The following is a 16,516-nucleotide window of genomic DNA, read 5'->3' as shown; positions in this document are numbered from 1 at the left end:
AGAAGGGAGAAGGCGTTCTGTTTCTTTGGATTACTGGCTGTGCCCACAGGAGCAAGGGCAGTGATGCCATCATAACTGGCTATTGAGGACCCTGGGCAGGCACCAGGCACCCCACTTCTCACAGAAGTGGGGAAGTGAACTAGCTGAGGGCAGGGACTGTCTTGGACTTACGGGTCCCCTCCAGTGCCTGGCCTAGAGCAAAACTCATAGCAGTCTCATGGCTGTTTTATTCTGCTTTTATTTTGGTAAAACAAATATACATAAAAATTACCTTCTGGACCATTTTTAGGTGTACAGTCATGTTAAGTATGTTCACTTTGTTGAAACAGATGTCCAGAACTTTTCACCTAGCACATCTCTATACCCATTAAATAACAAGTCCCCTTTCCTCCTCCTTCCAACCACTCCACTTTCAGTTTCTATTAGTTTTACCACTTTAGAAAAATAGGCAGATGATTTCTTTTAATTAACATAATTGTAGAATCTCCGAGTTGGAAAAAACCTTAGAAGTAATCTAGTCTAGAAGTTACCTAGTGCATGGGTCCCTCCTTTTCCATCTTAAATCCAGTAACTATTACTTTTTAATCATCTGATCTATGCTGGAAAAATCCCAGTGACTGCTTCAAAAAAGTGAGCCATACTATGAGGAGACACTTCCTGAGATTAAAAAAAAAAAAAATCAACAAAACAAAAAACAGTTCTTTCTTACATTAACAAGAAATGTTGAATTTGTCCCCGTTGATCGTGGTCTGTTTTCCAGAACAGAACAAGTTTCACTTCATTGAAGTTTACATGTTTTCGTGGTATTTTAAAAACATGATTTTATCATGTGTTTTAGCCTGCAAGATTTGCACGGAGAAAATCAAGAACACAAGTTAAGACCATCAACTGCTGCTGATATTCAACACTCAGCAACAGCATACTATGTAGCCAGAGGTCTCCATAGCCAAAGGGAAGGCAAAATTCAGGAGCTAATTTAAACAATGAATAAATTCTTGTTCCTGAGACCCATTGCACACCCAGGCCTTTAAAAATAAATCTTCCTCCACATGTTCACAGAATTACTGACAGTTTCTCATACAATGCCTACTTAGCTCTTTAATAAACCAAGAGATTCTCTCCCAGGTAGTCACAATATTTACTGCAATGCAAAGACGAAAACTGTCGCTAATGAAATCTCATTCAGAAAAGTCCACCACCTCAAGATGATTTCTGAAGTTACAGAGGCAGGATATGATCCTGTTCCGCAGTGTTTCAAGCAACATTCATGGCGACCTCTTCCTCAAATAACCGACCCACAAGCTCCTTATACCACAAATTTATACTGTTGCTGTGTGTGCTCAGTCGCTAGCTGTGCCCGACTCTTTGCGACCCCATGGACTGTAGCCCGCCAGGCTCCTCTGTCCATGGGATTCTGCAGGCAGGAACACTGGAGTGGGTGGCCATTCCCTTCTCCAGGGGATCTTCTTTACCCAGAGATCGAACCTGGGCCTCTTGAGTCTCCTGCACTGGTAGACGGATACTTTAGCACTAGCACCACCTGGGAAGCCCCATAGAAATATAACCAAATAATAATAATAACAAATTTGAAGAACACGAGGCTATAATGAAATGCCTCTGATGGAAGATCAGGAGTTGAGTAATCCTTGCATGAGAATTTGACTACAGGAGGTTACTGCCTCTGAGATGTGATGCATGCCTTGGTCAACTGTCTTCATCATCATCATCATTACTGTTAAATGCACTCAGTAAGCCTTGGATGTACTAGAAGCACTTAATGTCAGTTTAAGAGAGAAAGGTAAAAATCGGTAAAGGCCAGGAAACAATAATTTATAAAGTATAAATGTAAATTGCAAATAAACACATGAGAAAATCTCTTGTAATTAAAGAAATGCCAATGGAAACAATACAAGATACTGTTTTTGTCTCAACACTGAGAACAACAGACAGTACTGTAGACATAAAAACTGGTACGTTTCAGAGGATTAATTTGCTAATATGTAACAGAAACCTTAAAAATATTAATATATTTTCATCCAGAAACTTTATTTCCTGAAATAAAGAAATAACTTTTTACATGGGCACACAAAAAATGTGTACCAGGGTTTCACAATTTGTAATCATCAAAAATCAAAAACATCCAAATAGCAAGCAATAGATGATAAATAAGTTATGACTCACTCAGAAGATGGAATTCTATGCAACCATTAATAAAAACAAACATTACATAGCACTTAGCATGCAGCAGGTTCTATTCTAAGCAATTTGTAAATATATAACACATTTAATCTTTACTATAATTCTATGATGTGAGTACTATTATTGCCCCCATTTTACAGAGAAAAACTAAGGCAAAGAAGTTAAGTAACTTGCCCAAGAACACTGAATTAGATGGTGCTGAGCTATTCAAACTCAGGAAGTCTGTTCTGATTCCAGAATTCTGTACTCTTAACCATCACACCATTATACTATAGAAGAATATCTAATTTCATGTTAAAAATCTCAAAATAAACTTGTAAAAATGTTTTAAATGAAATTATATTGGGTGTGTGTGTGTGAAAGGTTGCTGCGGTGAGCCAAGTCCTACACCAGAATTTGTGACCTCCAGAGGAGAGGATTTTGATCTGGGGTCAGAGACGAGGCTTGACTACTTGGAGCTTTTTGTGTAGCAAAGTTTTATTAAAGTATAACAGAGACAGGGAAAACTTCTGACATAGATATCAGAAGGGGACAGAGAGAGTGCCTCTTGCTAGTTTGCAGCAAGGTGTTTTGTCTGTTAGAAAGCTATTAACCAGATAAGAGAGGCACCTCAAGGCTGAGGGAGTTTCACCAGGCCCCTCTCCCACAACATGCACTTTTGAGATAGGATGGCTTGAGGTGTGTCATCCCCCAGCCATAAAACAATTGACAGGAAGATGGGTTTGTTGAGCCATTATCAGCCCAAGGTTTGAGAAAAGAAAAGTTAGTCTTAGGCAGAACCATTTTGAGGAAAGGCAAATTCCAAAGCAAATACACAGTTTCATTAACCTAAGAAAAAACACATTGGTTAGCTCAAGGCAGAGCCAGGTGTCGTCAACACAGGATTAAAAGAAGCCTCTTTTAATTTAGTGTAGAGAAGAAAAAAAAGACATCTGCCACTTGCAGTTTATTTCCTCCTGCCGCCTGGGGACCTCTGGCCTTCCCACCTGTTTCCCTCTCATATGTGTATAATATATATCCACATGTGTGGCAAAATATCAACTGTTATTGAAATTATACACAATTTTTTAAACTTTTTTCTTTCTTCTATTTTTCTAATTTTGTTTGCCATGAACACACACAGTTGGCCTTCTGTAGCCACAGGTTCCACATCCACAGATTCAACCAACTGCAGACCCACAGAAACCTACCCATCCACAAAAACCCATCGGTGAAACCCACAGATACAAGAGCCTGCTGGACTAGGCAATTTTATACAAGGGACTTGAACATCTCTGGATTTTGGAACCAATCTCCCACAGATGCCAAGGGATGACTGTGTTACATTCATAATTTTCAAAATAAAAGAATGCTCTCAGTAGCATCACTGAGATATTCCTGATGGCCACTGCCCTCAGCCTACAACTGGAAGGCACCGGTTCTTAGCATGACCATTGGAACAAGCTGAAGTGCTTCACATCAGTTTACCTCCTTCTTTCTTGACCATGCTGTTGTTTTTAAATCTTCAAGAAAACCAACAAAGGATCTTGACCTGAACTGATAGCACTTTGTATATACATCTTTTATCAATAAAAATTTTCATGATTTCAACACCTCAAAGCACTCAACCTGTGCCCAGATAAAGTCTCTCTATGCCCTGCCATCAACCCTGAGCCATCTGAGTTTACCACTGTGCATATACTTAACTTTAGCAACACAATTTCCAGCTGGTGAGGATACTGTTGCTTCTTATGGGGTCTTCTAGGGCCTCTGACTCATTGAAATTTCCTAATGGCCATTGCTTTACAGTACTAAACTGATCCTGGGGCTCCTCCATGGTAATTCTCAACTGAACCAATTTGGGGATTTAAATTGCCTTCAGGAAATGGGCAAATAAAATATAACAGAAATCAAACCAGCACCACCCACACAGACTCTGTCCACACCATGTGGAAAGAAAACAATTGCCTGTGGGCCAGTGGGACAGAGGCAATCATTACATTCTGTCAAAGAGCAATCCTTGCTCTGGATGCCCATCACATAGTACTGTGTACAGGGTTTGCAAAGTATGTAAGAAACAGGGTGAGCCTGCGCACCTGCAAAGGTTGCTGCATCTTTCATCAGAATCAAGTCCACAAACTCCCTGGCAATTTTCCCCACCTGGCATTTGGTGGCCTTGATTATTCCCGTGGCAGAAAAGCCCCTAGAAGACCTAAGCAGAAGACTCAAGATTCTACAGCATTAACCAGAATCGCACATAAATATGTTTAGGAGACGGATCCCTGTGCACTAGTAACCCATTCCACAATTTTCTAACATCCACTTTGGCAGTGTTGCTGAGATCCCTCTGGGCTCCAAAACTGCAACCGAGTGGGTAGAATTCTAAGATACCCCCAAGACTCCATAGCCCAGGTTGTATCCACCTGTATAATCCCTCCAGTCAAGTGGGGGTAGAATCTGGAACTGTGGTGGGATGGCCACTTCCTCAATTAGGTTACATTATATGCTTCCCTGGTGGCTCAGATGGTAAAGAATCTGCCTGCAATGTGGGAGACGCAGGTTAGACCAATGGGTCAGGAAGATCCCCTGGAGAAGGGAATGGCTACCCACTCCAGTATTCTTGCCTGAAGAATCCCAAGGACAGAGGAGCCTGGCAGGCTACAGTCCTAGGGGTTGCAAAGAGTTGGACACGACTGAGCGACTAACACTTTCACTTCCTTTCATATGACAAAGAGTGATGGGACAGCCACTCCATCCCAGCCAGCTAGAGAGAGGTGAGCTCCTCCTGGCCTGGAAGAAAGCAGACATCTGTGCTGCAAACTGCCTATGGGAGATACAAATGGCAAGGAACCTCAGGAGTCCTCAAGAGCTGAGGGTGGTCCCAGCCAAAGGCTAGCAAGGAAAGAGGGATGTCAGTCCTACAACCTCAAGGAAATGAATCTAGCCAACAAGCAGTGATCTTGGAAGACAACCCTGAGTCTCAGATGACAGCCCCAGCTGCCACTGGATTTCAGCCTGAGATGACCTTGAGCAGGATCCAGCTAGCCTATGCTGGACTCCTGACCCCCAGGAACTAGTAGATAATAAACTTGTGTTATTTGAAGTCCAAGCCCCCAGCAATAGAAAACTAATGCAATGACTATGCTGGTGACATTATCAGTACATGTGCTGCTGAAGTTCTTTCTCATACTTCTACTCTAAGGAATGCCTGTCCATAACACTCACCCCTAAGGAACACAGAGAGGGATAATCGATATCTGTTCAATACTTTGGAACTCATTGAACCTTCACATGCAATTTCATTTGAATTTTTCATCATTAATCTGAAGGAGTCCAGGCAGTGATGATTAGGAACAAAGATTCAGGAGCCACACTGCCTGAATTCGACTCCCTCTTCTCCCCCACTTACTCACCAGATGAGCTCAAGCCAATTCCTTGACTTCTCTGTGCCTCAGTTTCCTCACCTGTAAAACAACAATATGATAAAAGCCTAGCTCCTATTAAGCACTGGACCAGTGTTTATTGTTCTTGGAATCAATGCTGGAATCTAAATATACCACAAAAGCACAGCTAACTGTGTTAGTTTCCCACTATACTATGTTGCAAGAATTAAAGCCTATGGTTTTAGCAGGTTCTACAAACTGAGTGAAAGTCACTCAGTTGTGTATGACTCTTTGCGACTCCATGGACTATACAGTCCATGGAATTCTCCAGGCCAGAATCCTGGAGTATTCTGAATGAACTCCAGAATACTGGAGTGCGTTTTCCTGGAGAAAAGTAACGCACAGCAGGGACAGAATAGATTTCCACCACTTACCTGTTGTCCTGAGTAAAATTGGGGGTTGGGGGTGGGGGTGATGATCACAGGCAAGAAAGAATGAGCTTTCTGCACTCCCTAGAAAAGACCACAGCTCCAGGAGCAAGCAGGAGTGTGACCAGGTAAATCAAACCCTGGTTCCAACAGAATTCTGGATTTGAGATGAAACCACAGATGCAAGTGGGTTCATGATGCTATAATTAGACTCACCCAGCCCACATCACAACATTCTGGAGCACAGACAGGCTGCCACGTGGACTAGCTGCAATAGGCGTTCCTCCCAGGTAAACGCAGTCACAGCAAATCCATTACACAACCAGCTGGGGGAGGGTTGGCAACGCCTCCCAAGGGGCTGCCAAATCCATATGTGACAAAGACAACAGTGGTCTTGTCACTGGGATTGTACAAGGCGAGCTGCTAGAGTATCCACCTTCATAATATGGAGACAGGCCACTTTCTAGTTCAAAGAGTACCCCGCCAAGCTGTGCCACAGGTCAGGGCTGCTGTGGACAAGAGGGTGCTTTGTTTGTGGGCACCGCTTTGGTTATACTCTGGAGAAGTTTAAGGGATAAAGGCTGATTTTCCCAATGTGTTTTGGTCCCATTAAAGTATCACTGACCAAAGGCCTACTTAGTCATCCCTCATCTTCTTGACTAATTTCTCAATTTAAGTCTTAAAGAACTCTTGTCAGTGTGGAGGGAAAATGTGAGTGTATCCTTTCATGTGTGTAATAAATGCCCCTCTTTTGTCTCTACCTGTGCACAGTAGTACCTGTTCTCACCTGAGCAGCCTTCATGCCACAGAGACGAGGCCCCTTCTTTCTGATACTTTCCCATCACTCCTCTCAGGGCTTCCCAGGTGGCGCTAGTGGTAAAGAACCCGCCTGCCAATGCAGGAGACATAAGAGACACAGGTTCCAACCCTGGGTTGGGAAGATCCCCTGGGGGAGCATGACAATCCACTCCAGTATTCTTGCCTGCAGAAACCCATGGACAGAGGGGCCTGGTGAGCTACAGCCCATGGGGTTGCAAACAGGGGTCGCAAAGAGTCGGACAAGACTGAAGCGACTTAGCACGCACCACGCCTCTTCCCACTAAACAATCAGTCAAGGACAAAGGAATGGAAAACTACAAAAAGGAACTTTACCTTACCTCCTAATCACTCGAAGACATATTGATTTGTTTCAGAGCATTTACCTTAATTCACACAGGAAGCTCTCCCAAAAGATCCAAAAGGAGGTAGTAAAGCTTCAATGCCCGCAGGTATGCACAGTTAGCCGACAGCAACTGTGTGATCTAGGTTGAAAGGAACAAGCCTAGATGACTCGGCTTTTAAAACACTGTGCAGACCTACAACCAAACAAAAATCTCACCAGTGGGCCACGGGTGGCTTGGGGCCACTTTTGTAACGGCCCCTGAACTAGAGAGTGGGAAGTTCTTTCAAAAGCCAGTTTGACACGAGGAATGCAGACCCCCAAGCAAAGACAGGAGGAGCTCAAAAGAGAAAGTCAAAGCAACTGGAACTGCTCTCTGAAAACTGCCAACCCAGCTGATGGGCGAACTCAGAATTCTCCACTTGGCATGGCCTGGAAGCCTAGGGGCAGGCTGCAATGACACGCCAGTCTAAACACAGAGGGCCGCAATCAAGAGCAAATGCCTCCCTGCTGGAACCCAATTACCCTTGAGATTTTGATCAAAGAAAAACATTTCCTCTTTCTAATCAAAAAAAAAAAAAATCCAATCACTACTATGGTAGCGTGGGTTTCAAGCCATTTAGCTCCTCTAATCAGGGCATTACCCATTGAGTAGAGGTCTTTTTCCTGGGAAGAACTCCCTGCTAAAGTCCCTTTGAGAGCACATTTCGCCCTAGCAGAGCTTGGTCTAGGCCTAACAGTACACACAGTCCTCAGTGAGTGTAGTCTGTGGATTACGTGTGTGGCAACGTGTCAAAGTGAAAACTTTTCTCTCAGTTTAGAGACGATAAACCCATGGCAAACTTTTAGTGTCCAATAACTAGTGACAGAAAGCAGACCCCTCACCTTCAACAAGAATATCAAAGAGAAAGATGAGAGGGAGACACTTGAGAAAAGAATTTGTGAGAAGGATTCATTTGGAGAGAGCTGTACTTTTTAACTCCTGGGAAAGAGGTGAAGCCCATTTTTCCACTTCAAGGCTATTTCCACTTCAAGCCTGATGAAGGGCAGTTTACCCCTGCATTACAGAAGTCACCTTGGATTGAAAATCCTACAAGGTGGGAAGTGGACTTGAGTGGCCGGCCTGAGTTCAAGGACGTATTGGAATCAGATGGGCCTGCACTCCCAGAGCTCATCAGCGCAAAGAATGCTTGCATATTTCCGGTGATAAAGTGGACGTGGGGTTGTGTGAGGGCTGGTGTGAGGTCACGTGAGGGCCTTCTAGTAGGGTCTCCTAGATGCTTGATGAAAGCTAGAGGTGACTCTAGATTCCTTGGGATGAAGAGGGAGTAAATGAAGAACCAAAGAAGAGACAGTGCATCGTCTGCATAAAGAGAACTACACTGGGGAAAGGGCGCCAGTGATTAGAGCCGCAAGCAGGGGTGGAGGTGGGAGTGTGGGGTTGGGGAAGTGGGTCGTCTCTGAAAAGTCTATAATAAACACCCAGGAGGAAAAATGTCAGCCTTAAATACCTGCCAGGTCCAGAGACTATAAAGCTGTGTGACAGCAATGACGTCAAGTCAGAACTTTCTGGCTCCCCTTATCTTTCCATTCTGACAAGGAGGATTTGAGCAGCCGCTGGGAAGGGAGGAAAAAGGGAACACATGTGAAGGAATGAAGAACACCCCTTCTCTGTGTGTGCCAGGAGAGGCCCCACCACGGCAAAATGCCCTGCCAACGAAGAGATCCCCTGAGACTTGTCTTAGATTCACTGTCATCAAGGTATTAAAAGCGAAGTATAAACTCACCTCTCACACAAGGAAGTCATTTTGGTCACACCTGCTTATTCTTGTTTAAACTTTTCATTACATAAACACGGGCATCTAACTGGATTCCTCCTTATTGCCAAATTCAGACTTAAACTGAAGAAAGTAGGGAAAACCACTAGACCATTCAGGTATGACCTAAATCAAATCCCTTATGACTATACAGTGGAAGTGAGAAATAGATTTAAGGGACTAGATCTGATAGACAGAGAGCCTGATGAACTATGGACGGAAGTTCGTGACATTGTACAGGAGACAGGGATCAAGACCATCCCCGTGGAAAAGAAATGCAAAAAAGCAAACTGGTTGTCTGAGGAGGCCTTACAAATAGCTGTGAAAAGAAGAGAAGTGAAAAGCAAAGGAGAAAAGGAAAGATATTCCCGTTTGAATGCAGAGTTCCAAAGAATAGCAAGGAGAGATAAGAAAGCCTCCCTCAGCGATCAGTGCAAAGAAACAGAGGAAAACAAAAGAATGGGAAAGACTAGAGATCTCGTCAAGAAAATTAGAGATACCAAGGGAACATTTCACACAAAGATGGGTTCGATAAAGGACAGAAATGGTATGGACCTAACAGAAGCAGAAGATATTAAGAAGAGGTGGCAAGAATACACAGAAGAACTGTACAAAAAAGATCTTCATGACCCAGATAATCACAATGGTGTGATCACTCACGTAGAGCCAGACATCCTGGAATGTGAAGTCAGGTGGGCCTTTGTTCATCACTATGAACAAAGCTAGTGGAGGTGATGGAATTCCAGTTGAGCTGTTTCAAATCCTGAAAGATGATGCTGTGAAAGTGCTGCACTCAATATGCCAGCAAATTTGGAAAACTCAGCAGTGGCCACAGGACTGGAAAAGGTCCGCTTTCATTCCAATCCCTAAGAAAGGCAACCTCAAAGAATGCTCAAACTACCACACAATTGCACTCATCTCACATGCTAGTAAAGTAATGCTCAAAATTCTCCAAGCCAGGCTTCAGCAATGCGTGAACCGTGAACTTCCAGATGTTTAAGCTGGTTTTAGAAAAGTCAGAGGAACCAGAGATCAAATTGCCAACATCCGCTGGATCATCGAAAAAGCAAGAGAGTTCCAGAAAAACATCTATTTCTGCCTTATTGACTACGCCACAGCCTTTGACTGTGTGGATCACAATAAACTGTGGAAAATTCTGAAAGAGATGGGAATACCAGACCACCTGACCTGCCTCTTGAGAAACCTGTTTGCAGGTCAGGAAGCAACAGAACTAGACATGGACCAACAGACTGGTTCCAAATAGGAAAAGGAGTACGTCAAGGTTGTATATTGTCACCCTGTTTATTTAGCTTATATGCAGAGTACATCATGAGAAACGCTGTGCTGGAAGAAGCACCAGCTGGGATCAAGATCGCCGGGAGAAATATCAATAACCTCAGATATGCAGATGACACCACCCTTATGGCAGAAAGTGAAGAGGAACTAAAAAGCCTCTTGATGAAAGTGGAAGAGGAGAGTGAAAAAGTTGGCTTAAAGCTCAACATTCAGAAAACTAAGATCATGGCATCCGGTCCCATCACTTCATGGCAAATAGATGGGGAAACAGTGGAAACAGTGTCAGACTTTATTTTGGGGGGCTGCAAAATCACTGCAGATGGTGATTGCAGCCATGAAATTAAAAGACGCTTACTCCTTGGAAGGAAAGTTATGACCAACCTAGACAGCATATTAAAAAGCAGAGACATTACTTTGCCAACAAAGGTCCGTCTGGTCAAGGCTATGGTTTTTCCAGTGGTCATGTATGGATGTGAGAATTGGACTGTGAAGAAAGCTGAGCGCCAAAAAATTGATGCTTTTGAACTGTGATGTTGGAGAAGACTCTTGAGAGTCCCTTGGACTGCACAGAGATCCAGCCAGTCCATCTTAAAGGAGATCAGTCCTGGGTGTTCATTGGAAGGACTGATGCTGAAGGTGAAACTCCAATACTTTGGCCACCTCATATGAAGAGCTGACTCATTGGAAAAGACCCTGATGCTGGGAGGGATTGGGGGCAGGAGGAGAAGGGGACGACAGAGGATCAGATGGCTAGATGGCATCACCGACTTGATGGGCATGAGTTTGAGTAAACTCCAGGAGTTGGTGATGGACAGGGAGGCCTGGCGTGCTGCGATTCACGGGGTCACAAAGAGTCGGACACGACTGAGCGACTGAACTGAACTGAACTGAGCTGAACTGGATTCCTCAATTAGCATACGACCCATGTGAGTCCTTTACTCATTTCCATTTGAGGATAATATTTTGCTGAAGTTTAAGCTTTGGAAAATCTTTAATGAGAAAGAATTTAGAGGGTTTGGTGGGCTTGTTTGGTTGGTGGGTTTAGTTTTGTTTTTTGATGTTCTTCCTGCTTCTTTCTATATTTCTAATTGCTCCCATAGAGTTGACAGTTATCTCATCCTTAATCTAGCAGCAAGTATCTGTACTATTGATTCAACATTACTAGGCTATCATAGATTGAAAATCTGGGTGTGAGCAAATTGCTGTAAAAATAATTAAAGTCCAAGGGTTGGAGACTTGGACAAGGAAAAGTCAAATAAGTGTGGACAATTAAGTGACCTGAAATTGGAATTAAAGTGTAAAAGGCAAAATGTCAGGAGGTTAGCAAGCAGCTGTTCTCCATTTCTATCACAGATAGAATTCTTTTTTTTAATAAAAAAAAAATGCAGTTACCTATGTTGTACTAAGTCAGGTTGGAGGTAGAAGGAGGGGTTGGAAGGGGAATGTTTTGTAGCTGCTCATTTTCTTTGCTTCCTTGTCCCTTCCTGAAAGGCCAAGCTAGAAAGACGACACCCAGCTGCTACTCCTAAATTCTAAGATTCTGGCTGCATCTCTACTGGGAGGAAAAATTATTCTATCACTGGTGCAAGGACTCTAATTTGCCTCAAATGACTGATGGTAAAATACTACCAGAATCTCTGAGTTAACACTCAGAAGTATGTTAGAATCGCAATATATTTTCAGTTACTTGCAGTCAGCTATGGCCTTCATTTTAAGCAGAACATGTTAAAACAACATATGGAAAATTGCTATGTGAGTTATTTTAAAGTAATTCTTTTTTTAAGGAATTTAAGTCTAATTAAGTCTGACAAAATACTAGAAGAGAGCGAGAAGAGGAATTTGGGAAGATAGCTGGAGAGGCTGGAGAGTTGTTGTTTACAACTTTAAATAATGAATAAATTGACCCCCCAAAAAAGGAGTTAATCCTTGCTAGGGAATTTGAGGACTCAGAGAAGTGGGTTCAGGAAGAGAAGAACACTTGGGAAACTGCTCCCCTGGGCTGAGGAAAAAGCTTAGCATAACTTCTACAGGCATGGGAAGGAAAGGACCACACCTCATCCCACAAATGGAGTTAGCAGGGAGAAGAGGGTTGGTTGACATATTGAACACATCTCTATAAATTAGAAAGAATTTTTGTGACCAATCAGAAGGGACTCCAAAGGCACCCGAAGAGTTGAATGGGGGAAATTTAAGATGGATTCCTTTAGCATTTGGAGAGGATCTTTACTATCAAGTGCCTAGCCTTGGAGCAAGTCTATATGAGTTGGATTGTCGCAATGTCAGTTAGTAGCTGTGTGAGTCTAGGCAAGTTACTGGTCTTCTCAGGCCTTCAATTTTGATACTAGTAAAAGAGAGATGCTAACAGAATCTACTAGGTAAGGTGCTGTGAGATGTCAATGTATTAGTACATGAGCAGTGCTTAGAACAAGGCCTTGCACAGAGGGGGTGCACTGAAGTGAACAAGTTTCAGGAGACAACAGCTCTACCAAAAAACGGATGAAGAAAACAGAGTAGAAAACCAAGGCTCACAAAGGTTAGCAACTGTTTAAGATCAAACTTAACTCTTGAGTCTCTGTTTCTAAACTCAGGGCTTCCCACCATAATGCACTGCTGCCATGAAAGCAAGGTGGTTGCTGCCGTTCAGTCGCTCAGTCATGTCCGACTCTGCGACCCCATGGTCTGCAGCACACGAGGCTTCCCTGTCCTTCACCATCTCCCGGAGTCCACCCAAACCCATGTCCATTGAGTCAGTGATGCCATCCAACCATCTCATCCTCTGTTGCCCCCTTGTCCTCTTGCCCTCAATCTTTCCCAGCATCAGGGTCTTTTCCAATGAGTTGGCTCTTTGCATTGGGCGGCCCAAGTATTGGAGTTTCAGCTTCAGCATCAGTCCTTCCAATGAATGCTCAGGACTGACTTCCTGTAGGATGGACTGGCTGGATCTCCTTGCTCTCCAAGGGACTCTCAAGTGTCTTCTCCAGCACCACAGTTTGAAAGCATCATTTCTTTGGTGCTCTGCCTTCTTTATTGTCCAGCACCATAACTAAAAGGGATCAAGTCTAGCTTCACCTCCTTTTGCTTCTATGGGCTATACTGTGAGGGAAGGTCATTGAGTAATGACCACATTGTTGAGAACTGCCTCATTCAAAGGCATCGTGAAAGAAAACACAGTGATTCTAGTCCACTGACCCTGGAGACAGAGAGTCTTGGCTCAAATCTCAGCTCAATTTCTATGGCAGCCCTGTGACCCTGAAAAGGCACTTTAACCTCCCTGAAACATGGCCTAGGAGTATTATGTGCCCACCTGAGTGACTGCATGTGAGACTAACATTAAAAATCCTTACATTTTATTCTTTGTTATATAACTGAATTATATGTAATGCTTAACAAATAAAGTGTGATTTGTGTAGAAAAATAAAAGCACATGGTAAACCTTCAGATTTTACCTGATCTTGTCATCATCATCAACGACAGGGTTCAGCTACCCAACTGATACTTGAATTTCCTCCACACCACTGACTTTTCAATTTCCTCTCATCAAAACCCGTGGAGGGAAAAAAAATACTAGCCACATGTGGTACTGAGCCCCTGAAATGTGGCTAATGCAACTGAAGAATTGAATGTTGACTTTTATTTTAATTAAATTAAAAGTCACATGTGGAAAGTAGCTACTCTACTAGTGTATATTGAGAACTTATCAATGTCCATCTTAATGACTTTAATGTAAAGAAAATGATAATAAAAGGTGCCATTACTTGAACACTTATCGGGGGTCAGGCTTTAGTCTAAGCCCTTTTTATATGCATTATGTGATTTACTTCTCATGACAATTCAACCTGGGAAGTACCATTATTCTTTCCTGTTTTTGATTGAAGAAACTGAGATCACAGCTAGTACGTCATGAAGTTGAGGTTCAAACCCAGGTCTGCCCCCAGAGCACAAAGCTGAACTGTATTCCTTCCCACAACAATATCCACCGGCAATGTGTGTGTGTCTGTTTTTAATTTCAGTGGGTAGGAAAAAGAGCTGTATGAAAGACTTGAGAATAAATGACTTTTTCTCTAGCTTTTAAAAAATTTCCTCTGCTTAGTGCCCCAGACTGGCCTCTAAAAAAAGAAAAATTCTGAGTGAGGGCTCCTCCAGTTCTAAAAGCAAATGTCTCTGTGGCCCATCTGAAGCTATGACACTACTTTTACAATTACTTTAGGTTTTTTCCTTGCCTGCTTCTGAGAGGATTTGAGGAGGATTATAGATTAAGACATTCGAAGATCATAAAGAGCAGAGGTCACTTGAAAAAAAATTAATGGGTTAAAGATTTTAAGCACCTGATTTCTGAGACAGAGGATTGACAAAAGCTTTCCAGCTAAGGCAGTTAATTTATATTATTATTAACAACTACTTAATAAAAATGTGGAGGCATTAGGTTATGCACAGGACCTGTTGTTCTTTGTTTTTTTCCAGACAATGAATTCAATCAAATTGGTGTATGGTTTTCATTAAAGACACAGGTTGCTCATGCAATTTTCACCTCTCTTTCTCAAAACAAACAAACAAAAAAATAGATAATATTGCAGGAAAATATAACTCAATAAAGGCAGTTCTCTGAGGAGAGAAGCCACATAGCTCAGAAGCTCATTGTTTGAGAGTACGTGAGTGTCCTTCTGCCCATCCAGCACTGACCCAGACATGGCTTGCCTGCCGGGTCCTCTCTGAATGGCCTCTTCTATCCATTGTTGCTGATGACCACTTAAAACTGGACTGAGGGTTAATAGGCCCCTCCACTGCCATAAAGGATGAGAAATGTGGCCACTTGGCTCTACAAATATGTTCTTTCATGTCAACATGGGAAATCTTTATAAATGAAGAACTGCCTGTTGTCACTTACTTGCAGTTGAACTGAATTTGTGCGCGCGCGCGTGTGTGTGTGTGTAAAGGTTTAAGTGTTTTGAATTTGTGGTTTTGTCTCATTATTTGAAGAAGAAAAATAATCATAATAATCACACACAAACACTGTCTAATTTGAAACCATAACATCTATGGGGATTTTCTAAAGAGAGATGATTTGTCTTTATCAGATCAACAGTTAAAGAAGTTGGTTGTCTCTGACCCCTCAGTTCACAGCTGCCTCTAACCCACTTTTTCCTTCCTATTTCCCTTGAGCTGGTCATAGAGAATTAAGTTAAAGAGGATAAAAAAATGCAAAGCCTAAAAAACTAAAAATTAAAAAAAGAAATGCAAAGCCTTTGACAGCTTCACTGTACTCTCAATTCCATAGAGAAGTAAAAGGAAAACTTCATCTATAATTTCTGTTGTGCTTTATATGGCTAAATTTAATCCTCATGAGTCTCTCAATGGTAGGTATGATCCTTATTGCTATATTAGAAATGAAAAACACAGGTAAATCACCCAAGATTTCACAGCCTATATGTGTTGTAGCTAGAATCAAAACCAAGATGGTCCATCCCAAATATGATCAAAGTCTTTAAACTGTTAGTCCTTGACAGAAGGGACCCTGACTACATTGAACACCTGTGTACTGGGCCCAGCACGCAGTAGCATTCAACCACTACTGGCAGACTGACCAGCTGAATGTTCTTTACCCTGCTTCTGTTTGGTTACATCACAGCTGCGCTCTAAATTGGTAACTTGAAAGGAATAGAAATTCCAAAAAATCTTCCAATTATTGCTAAACTATCACTTCCTCCTTTCAAGAGTCTTCTTTATTCTAAGGATAAAGGGATCCATCAATCTATTCATTCTTCTATACTATTTTTATCCAGTCAACAAATATTTCAGTACAATGTAAGCAATCATGGGAATATACATTCTAAGAATTATGTCTCTAGGTTATATAAAAGTGGCCGAATTGCTGTTCTTCCAAAAACAGGACTGAGTTTCAAAAAATTAATGAATGTTAACAAGAATGGAAATAGATTAAGGCCTAGATGTTGCAATCATACACTACCTATTTGTTTTTAATTAATAGACTTTTTCAGAGCAGCTTTAGGTTTACTGATAAATTGTAAGAAATTCCCATATACATCTCTCCTGCTCCACTCCACACAATCAATTTCCCCTATTATTAAATCCAGTGTTAATGTTGTGCATTTATTACAATTGATGGGTTGATACTGATAAATTATTATTATTTTTTTTGATAAATTATTTTAAACTAAAGCTCTTCCCTGGTGGCTCAAGAGGTTAAAGCATCTGCCCACAATGTGGGAGACCCGGGTTCGATCCCTGGGTCGGGAA

The 16,516-nt window shown here is 42.2% G+C and overlaps 1 protein-coding gene across 7 annotated transcripts in view; it reads right to left on the bottom strand.

The window, feature by feature from the left end:
* The window catches only part of NCALD (neurocalcin delta), a 435,844-nt gene that overhangs the window by 315,791 nt on the left and 103,537 nt on the right, over positions 1-16,516 (bottom strand). For 3 of the 7 annotated variants that reach the window (XM_061123649.1, XM_061123650.1, XM_061123644.1), the window contains exon 2: positions 5,592-5,642. The exons of 2 other annotated variants lie outside the window; for them this stretch is intronic. The gene's annotated coding sequence lies outside the window, so the exon portion shown is untranslated. Of the gene's footprint in view, positions 1-5,591; positions 5,643-7,191; positions 7,287-16,516 lie in introns of those variants that run through there. 2 more of the 7 variants (XM_061123645.1, XM_061123648.1) reach the window with 2 other exon arrangements.

The sequence above is a fragment of the Dama dama genome, chromosome 21, assembly GCF_033118175.1.
Source record: "Dama dama isolate Ldn47 chromosome 21, ASM3311817v1, whole genome shotgun sequence".
In the NCBI taxonomy this organism is placed as follows: Eukaryota; Metazoa; Chordata; class Mammalia; order Artiodactyla; family Cervidae; genus Dama; species Dama dama.
Note: the sequence above shows the minus strand (reverse complement) of the source record. Positions and strands in the feature narration are given on the sequence as shown.